Source organism: Nuphar pumila, chromosome 6 (assembly GCF_984573655.1).
Source record: "Nuphar pumila chromosome 6, dmNupPumi1.hap1.1, whole genome shotgun sequence".
Lineage (NCBI taxonomy): Eukaryota > Viridiplantae > Streptophyta > Magnoliopsida > Nymphaeales > Nymphaeaceae > Nuphar > Nuphar pumila.
The window spans coordinates 36,792,312-36,801,739 of NC_143254.1; the positions used below are offsets into that span (position 1 = coordinate 36,792,312).

At 37.4% G+C, this 9,428-nt stretch overlaps 2 long non-coding RNA genes across 2 annotated transcripts; both read right to left on the bottom strand.

Moving 5' to 3' along the window:
• Nucleotides 1-1,730: 1,730 nt before the first annotated feature.
• On the bottom strand, nucleotides 1,731-2,963 carry LOC149834644 (uncharacterized). The gene is made up of 2 exons (XR_016432554.1): nucleotides 2,748-2,963; nucleotides 1,731-1,925 (listed from the first exon to the last, which is right to left on the bottom strand). It is a non-coding gene; the product is annotated as an uncharacterized LOC149834644 (long non-coding RNA).
• Nucleotides 2,964-3,580: 617 nt separating this feature from the next.
• Nucleotides 3,581-4,126, bottom strand: LOC149834645 (uncharacterized). Its single transcript, XR_016432701.1, has 3 exons — nucleotides 4,007-4,126; nucleotides 3,798-3,927; nucleotides 3,581-3,713 (listed from the first exon to the last, which is right to left on the bottom strand). It is a non-coding gene; the product is annotated as an uncharacterized LOC149834645 (long non-coding RNA).
• Nucleotides 4,127-9,428: the final 5,302 nt, after the last annotated feature.

Genomic DNA, 9,428 nt, shown 5'->3' on the forward strand with positions numbered 1-9,428 from the left:
TTCATCCGCCTCACATGTGAAGTGCTTCAAGTGTGAAAAGCCTAGACACTTCAAGAGAGATTGTAGAAGCCGATCAAACAACAACATTGGCAGGAATAACAGAAATAGCCAGCAAAAGGAGAGGCGAGATATAGTCTTAGTGATATCGGAATGCTCTTATGCAAACCAAGCGCTTTCCCGTTGGTGGGTAGACTCTGGGGCAACACAACATATTGTTATGACCAAGAAAGGGATGATGGACTTGAACGACTATAAACCTGGTGAACATCAAGTGTACTTGGGCAACAACACCTACTCTGATGTTATGGGTGTTGTGGCTTATTGGATTAAAACATCTAAAAATAATGTTTTATTGTCAAATGTTCGGCTTGTACTGTCCATGAGATGTAATCTCGTGTCTGTCCCGACCTTGGTTGCCAAGGGTTTTGAAGTTTGTTTTTTACCAAAGAAAGTCACTATAGAAAAACATGGTCGAGTCCTGTTTGATGGGGTCCTTGATCAAAATCAGAGATTGTTCAAAATTTATGACTTAGACATGAATAATTTTTTTTTTGACTTCTGCTTATATTGATATTGTGTTTAATGTGGATATAAATGTTTAGCACTAAAGACTTAGACATATTAACTTAAAAAAGATAAAAAAACTTGCTGAAATAAAATTAATACCTGACTTTAATGAATCGTCATTTCATAGATGTGAACCTTATATTTATGAAAAAATGATAAAGAAACCATTCCCACAAAATGTTACTAGAGCATCATAAATATTAGAAATCATATACACAAACATTTGTGGTCTCTTCAGGACTCCAACTCATAAAGGAATGTAGTATTTTATATAATTTATTGACAATTTTTCTAGATGCAGTTATGTGTATCTTTTAAGTTATAAGTATAAAGCATTAGATAAATTTAAGTAATATCTTCAAAAAGTCGAAAATCAACTTGGTAGGAAGATTAAAGTTTTACAGTATGATTGGAAAGGAGAATATACCTCAAATGAATTTTTTAAATATTGCAAAGTTAATAAAATCAGGCCGCAAACTACTACTGCTGGCAGAACTCAACAAAATGGTGTCGCTGAAAGATTTAATAGGACTCTTCTTAATATGGTTAGATATATATTATCTAACACTTTATTACCCAAAGTATTTTTATGAGAAGCAATACATACGAGAACTTATGTTTTAAACAGGGTTCCATGTAAAGTTATGATCTCAAGCTCTTATGAGTCATGGAAAGGAAGAAAACCTAGTTTAAGTCACCTTCGTAGATGGAGTTTTCACTACAACAGAGCAGTAGATTAGCGACGACCACCTTTCGTCGCTAATCCGTCGCTAATCCGTGTTAGCGACGGATTAGCGACAACGCGGCGACAGTATGCTTACGTCGCGAATATTTCGACGCTAACTGGCGACGGAATTATTCCGTCGCCAAGTCCGTCGCTAATTGCGACGGAATAACGAGCGCTATATTCCGTCGCCAATCCGCCGGTACTAAACGGCGACCACGGCGTGGCGACGGATTTAATTCCGTCGCTAAGCCGTCGCTAGATTAATATGAATAGCGACGGAATCATCCGTCGCTAATCCGTCGCAAAAACGAAAAAAATCAAAAAAAATTTATTTAAAAATTAATTACGGAGAACTGTACAATTTATATTTCCTGTACAATTTATATTTCCTGTAAATAAAAAACAAACCACACAAAAAAATTCATATAACAAGTATCTATAATAATTAATCGTTCCACCTTAAAACTAAGAAGTTTAATTATTTACAATTCAACAATTACAATTAGGAAAAATAAAAAAAATAGAACTTCTTCAACACAGTCCTCTAATCATCGCCAAGATTTTGTGCGTCTTCTTGTTCATTGTCTTTATCTGTCCCTTCAGCTCCACTACCCTGATTATCGCTAGCAGCCTACACAAGAAAAGAACAGTCAGTATTGATAAACAAAATATAATGAAATAAATTACACACTATATGTGATTCTATCATGTGCTCATGTGTGATCTAAGGCAATAAAAAAACTCTATATGTGATTCTATCATGCTCATATGTGTGCTAAGGCAGTCAAAAAATTGAATATGTGATTATAGCATGTTCATATGTGTTCTAAGGCATATAAAAAAACTCTATATGTGATTCTACCATGCTCAGATGTGCTTTAAGGCAAGCAAAAAACTATATATGTGATTCGATCATGCTCGTATGTGTGCTAAGGCAGTAAAAAAATTGAATATGTGAATATAGCATGCTCATATGTGCTCTAAGGCAGGCAAAGCCAAAAATTTTATATGTGATTCTATCATAAATGATATATAACATGTTCATATGTGTTCTAAGGCAGTTAAAAAACTCTATATGTTATTATAGCATGTTCATATGTGTGCTAAGGTAGTCAAAAAACAGAATATGTGATTATAATATGCTCATATGTGTTCTTAGGCAGTAAAAAAACTGAATATGTGATTATAGCATGCTTATGTATTCTAATGCAATCAAAAAAACTTTATATGTGATTCTATCATGCTCATATGTGCTCTAAGACAGACAAAAAGTTAAATATATATATATGTGATTCTATCATGCTCATATGTGTGCTAAGGCAGTAAAAAAATTGAATATGTGATTATAGCATGTTCATATGTGTTCTAAGGCATCTAGAAAAACTCTATATGTGATTCTACCATGCTCAGATGTGCTTTAAGATAGTCAAAAAAACTATATATGTGATTATACCTGAGAGGGACCTGGAATCGAAGATCCCCTATCCTGAACAGCGGCCTTGATCTCATTTCGGAGAAAGGGGGCGACGGTGTATTGGAAGTAGTTATTCAGTGATTCATTAATGATCTCGCGTACATCATCACCGGAAAGAATAGTCGGCTGCTTGGAGCTTATGTCGGCGCAAGAAGTTGGTGAGCCGTAACTGGAAGAACCAATAACTGGTGAAGTGTTCATATTACTCCCAAACCCGAACACGCGACCTTTTTTGGGTTCACCTGCTGCAGTCACCCATGCTGTAGGATCAAATGATGGATGCTGAGTAGCGTCTTCACCATATCGCTCTACCATTTGTTGCTCATATGCCTCCTACAAAATAATGTTTAAAGTATTCATTAATAATTAATGATAACATTATGATGACTTGCATATATATTGCAATGATTATTAATAGAATTAATACATACCGTTGTCGTTCTCGCCTTCTCTGATACGAAGACTCCCGTGGTCTTCCGTTTATGTGTTTCTACAAACACATCCTTATATGGTACACTGCCTCCTTTTTCTGCTTCCTGCGAAGTTAAATGACAAAAGATTTAGTACACAAATTTGCAACTATACTTATAAAATTAATATTATATATTGATGAGTTACCATTTTCTTTAGGTGGCTCCCAAATGTCTTAGATCCACCTGTGTGTAGATGGGCTTCGGGCATCTTCGATCGATTTTGTGAAGCCTTCGCAGAGCGATTTTTAAATGCATCTCCCGCCCACATATCACACATTTCATCCCAGTAATCTCTCCTGATAGTAATAGGACCATGGCCCTTCCACAGTAATGGATCATCTACTACGCCAGATGCTTTTTTTGCTGCAGTCTTCATAGTGTGCAGCATGTCTGCAAATCGATTGGCAGCCACCTTCTGCCACACCTTCCTTGCATCATTTTCTTCCACCGTAGTTGCAAAGCGATTCGAAGCCTACAAATATTTTCAGAAAGTTAGTAGACATTGCTTAAATAAATTAAATATGAAACACATTAACTATGAGGAACAACTGTATACCATGAATGAGGACCACAATCTGTCTAATACCTCCTTTGGGTACTCTTTCCATTGAGCAACTGGTCCTGGTAGATGTTGAAGAAGTGAATTCCTAATCTCCCGTACTACTTCTTGTGGCTCAAACCTCGTGCTGCACATGAATTGTTACACAGTAAATATCAATATAAAATATTTAAAAGATATGCAATAATTGAAAACAAAATACTTACGGTCGATTATCGATATACACTATTCGAATGAGTCTTCTTGTGCCAGCCTGTGAAGACCCTGTTTCCTGTGTTGGCTGTTGACTTGTGCGATCAACTGGTGTAGGTGGGTCGTATACAGGCGCAACATCATCTGTAAAAAAATACACACCAAGTTCTCAGAATGTGCATTTGAACTAATCAAGCATCTAATTAGTTATATGATATACCTATCACAGGAGCCCGTGAAGATGAAGGTTGAGCCTGGCTACTACTGGATGAGCGACCACTATAACCTCCACGAACCATATTCTAACAAATAACATATGTCATACAATACATTCAAATAATTCACATCAAGTATTACAATGCATTCAAGTCATTCACATCAAGCATTGCAATGCATTCAAATAATTCAAATCATTGACATCAAGTATTGCACTAATTCAAATCATTCGTTAATTGCATAAATTATAATACATTCAGATAAATTACAATGCATTCGAATCATTCGTATCAAGTATTACAATACATTGAAATAAAATTTTTAATCATTCACACCAAGTATTGCAATACAACTCACATCAAGTATTACAATGCATTTAAATAGAGGTTTGTAGTATAAGATTTTTTTCACTAGCTTGAGAATTCTTCCTCGTCACTAGTTTGACTTTCTTCTTCTTCTTCTTCTTCTTCTTCTTCTTCTTCATTGTTTGCCCATCCACTTGGTACATCATTTGGATCACATTCCTCTATGAATGTTTCATCAGCCAATGGAGATATGACATGCATATCATGCGCAACATCGTGACCATAAGCGAAGTCACAGACATCATCTGATTGATAGTAATCACTGTCTTCAGCTAACTCATCTTCTTGTAACTGATCATACTCGGGGTATAGTTTGGATTTCACCTTGCAAACTGCCCACCATTCATTTCTATCTGACTTTTTTATACTCGGATATGAAGTATAATAAACTTATTGAGCTTGCGAGGCTAATATGAATGGTTCATATGTTCCAAACCTGGATTTATGATTCACCTCCACAATGCCTGAAGCTTTGTCGAGTCTTGTTGCAGTTGGATCAAACCAATGACACTTGAATACCGTAACCCTGTTATTCATGCCTAAGTAAGTCAACTCCATTATTTCCTCTATAACACCGTAGTAATCATGTTCATTTTCACCGTAGCTGCTACCCTTGACACACACGCCACTATTTATCGTTGATTTGTTTATACCGTAGTCTTTTGTATGGAATCGATAACCATTTACGATATACCCGTTGTAGCATTGCACAACTTTGGTCGGACCATTTTCTAAATCACATATTCCTTGATCTTTAACATCACCATGGCGAACCTACGCACAGACATAAACAATTATTGTGATCACGATCAATTAAGTAACTTAGTGTTGTTTATAAGTACAAAATTTATGTTAGCTTCTTTACCAACTGTTTCAACCACTCCACAAACTTAGTTTCACGTTCTTTTTGTACTTCTGCATTAGTGAGATGTGAAACTTTGCTTTGCAACTCCAGATCAAATCGTCTGCAAACCACAAATACTTATATTACCGAGCCATGTATCCACATATAGAACATAAAAGGATTTATAATTGAGTTGCATATACATATACTTACTCGATGTATGGGTCGATCGCTGAACAATTAAAAAGAATATAGATGTGTGCTGCATCTTGCTCTCGATCTGTCAATAGCCTTGATCGGCAACTACCAAATGCATGCCCAAGTCGTTGAAATATCGACAGCTTGTCAGCTACAGTTACTTGTTCTCCATCATCGTTACGGGGCGGGCATGTGTAACGTGTTGAAATATGAGGTTCGAAGTACATAGATGAGAAATTTGAAATCTCTTCTAAAGTGTACGCCTCACAAATAGAGCCTTCTACTCTTGCTTTATTACGAACCTTTTTTTTTAGGTCGAACATGCATCTGACAAGAATATACATTTCAAATTTTAAATATCTGTCATTAAAGAGACAAATATAAAAAAACATATACCTTTCAAATGGGTACATCCATCGATATTGCACAGGGCCACCAACCCTTAGTTCATATGGCAGATGTATGATCAAATGTTCCATAACATCGAAAAATGCTGGCGTAAATATCTTTTCTAACAGACAAACAGTGGTGATGACAGAGTCCTCGAGATTCTTTACATCTGATACAATGACCTCCGATGCGCACAATGTTTTGAAAAATCCGCTCAACTCAGACAATACCCCCCATATAGGTTTGTCTAACATATCATGGAATGCTAGGGGTATCAATCGTTGCATAAAGATATGACAATCATGGCTCTTCAACCCATATAACTGTCCATCGTCAATCTTCATAGCCCGAGCAATGTTAGAGACATATCCATCTGGAAATCTCAGTTGTCTCAACCATTGACATACATGTTTTATTTGATCAGGTCCGAGCACGTACTTCGCCTTTGGTTTCAGTACTTTGCCATTATACTCTTTGAGTTCCAATTCTGGTCTTTTACATATTAATTTTAAATCCATACGGGCCTTCGGATTATCCTTCGTTTTTCCTTTAATATTCATTACTGTATTGAACACATTATCAAACACATTTTTCTCTATATGCATCACATCCAAATTATGTCGTATCAATAGGGTCGGCCAATACGGTAGTTCCCAAAAAATAGATTTTTTCGTCCAATTGTGTTCCTTCCCAAATCCACGGAAGGGTGTAGGACTGCGGGCATCTGTTAATACATTTGGAAAGTATCGCAATCTTCTTAAAATCTCTATGCCAGACAATCTTGAGGATGGACCTTCCATTTCAGTTGTGCCTGCTGTAAATGCATTCTTTTGACGTCGGAACGGATGATCGCTGGGTAGAAATCGACGATGGCAATCAAACCAGCAAGGCTTCCTTCCATGCCTCAATCTAAAAGCTTTGGAATCCTCCATGCAGTACGGACAAGCCAACCTCCCATGTGTGCTCCAACCAGATAACATACCATATGCAGGGAAGTCACTGATTGTCCATAGAACAGCGGCCTTCATGTTGAAATTTTGTTTTTTGTGGGCATCATACGTGGTAACACCGTCATCCCACAGTACTTTTAATTCATCAATCAATGGCCTTAGATATACATCAAGATTTTGGCCAGGTGAGGTCGGACCAGGGATCAACAGAGACAAGAAAAGATTTGGACGTTTCATACACAAGCTTGGTGGAAGGTTGTATGGAGTTACAAATACTGGCCAGCATGAGTATGGAGTTGATCTACCCCCAAATGGATTAAATCCATCTGTACATAGACCGAGTCTAACATTTCGCACTTCCATTGCGAAGTTCTGATGAGTACGATCAAAGTGCTTCCAAGCTTCAGCGTCAACAGGATGCGTGATCTTGTTTTCATCGTGTCGAACTTTATTTGCATGCCATCTCATGTGTTTAGCTGTCTTTGAAGACATATACAATCGCTGCAATCTAGGAGTGATAGGAAAGTAGCGGAGCGACTTGTATGAAACTTCCTTTGATCTCGTGCTACCATTGCCTCTTGTCTTTGGCTTGAACCGAGGATGCCCACATGACGGGCATGATATGTCGTTTTCCTGCTCCTTGAAATACAACATGCAGTGATTTGGACAAGCATCAATCTTTTTGTAACCCATACCTAGAGCGTTGACCATAACTTTCGCACGATAGAAATTTTGTGGCAATTTCTCATCTTTAGGCAACATACTCTTCACAATCATGCACAAACGGTCAAAACATGATTGACTCAAATTATACTCGGACTTCAAATTCATTAGTTGAAGAACTGCAGACAAGATAGTGTGACTCTCACAACCGTTCCAAAGTGGCTCATCAGCATCTTTAAGTAAATCATAAAATCTACTAGCTGCATCGTTTGGTGATTCTTCATCTACGACAGTTCTTACATCACTAGAACTCATAGCAGAACCCAGTTCTGTTCCTGCAGCATCAAATATCAAATTCGTATATGGATTATCGTACACCACATTCACCCGTGCATCAAAATCGTTTCTAAATTCTTCTCCATGAAACGCCCAGTTCTGATAATCACTCACAAAACCCTTCCTGTATAGGTGATGTCTAACGCCATGAGGTTCTACAAATCGATTATTCTTACAAATCTTGCAGGGACACCTAATCCGACCTGTGGGATCTACCGTACTGACACTCGCCGTTGCAAATTCAATAAAACTATCGACACCATCCATATATTCATGCGATAACTCATTGTCCACTATCCTACGGTACATCCATTCACGGTTTGCAGTCATTCTGTCGTATGATGTTACGAATAGTATCCTAACGAATTAAGAAAAAAACAATCAGAATGCGACGATGAAGAAAATATCAAATTTATCATGCAATATACTATGTCAAACAATAACAAGAATTTTGATGCATGCATTGATAACTTAATATTTTCATGTGCAAACTATTAATGACATGATACAATCATTTGAAGCATGCTTTTATTATAAAATTTCACATGGAAGTCAAAATCAAATTGAAAGTAACTACATGCAAGCATGGATACAATTACATCAAACATTGCAATACATCATAATCATTCATATCAAATAAATGGCAAACATGTACCTGCAGCAAACACACTTCAATATCTCACTAACTACTACCATGCTTAGCATGGACTCCGTACTCCAAAAATAAGAACACTTCCATATTTCTACATTAAAATCATGCTCAGCATGATCTCCGAACTCCAACAAAGCAGTCCTAGATATCAACAACTAAGTGAGTGTGTGAACAATAAAGTGCTGCATTCAATAAATTAAATAACATGTGATACGTTTGCATCACTTACTCACCACGGGTATTTACCCGATTTGCATTGTTTTTGTCATTTACTTACCACAGGTGGCCGAGCACGAGTTGGTTCCGTTGAAAAATCTGCACAAAAACAAAACAAATTAAGTAACAAACTAACTAATCATGAAACAAGATGAAACACTAACTAAAAAAATCGGGTATTTCTCTCAAGGTACGGGCATTTTCTTATGTGAAACGTTTGAGAAATCGGGTAGAGGTAGGATTTCCATGGATGTTTTGATGGAAATCCATGGCGAATCAGTGGATCTACGAATCCACTATGTTATATTGATATTTTTCCTTGTTTTTCATTTTTTTTTTCAAAAAGAAATCCATGGCACGATCGATGTGGTATGGGTGTCGGCTGACAGACCAGCCGAAGTCAAGCCGTGAACCCTCGTTGTTGGCCCAGCCGAGTGATCGGCTGGGTATGATCCCTTTATTTCAAAAAAAAAAATCTTTTTATTCACGTTGGTGGCTGTTGGCTGGCTGGCAGCCAGCCGAGTAGCACTCGGCTGACTGCCAGCATGCTGGCAGGTGCGCCAGGCCCAGCACCCAGTCGGCTGGGTGCTAGGCGAGCCTATGACA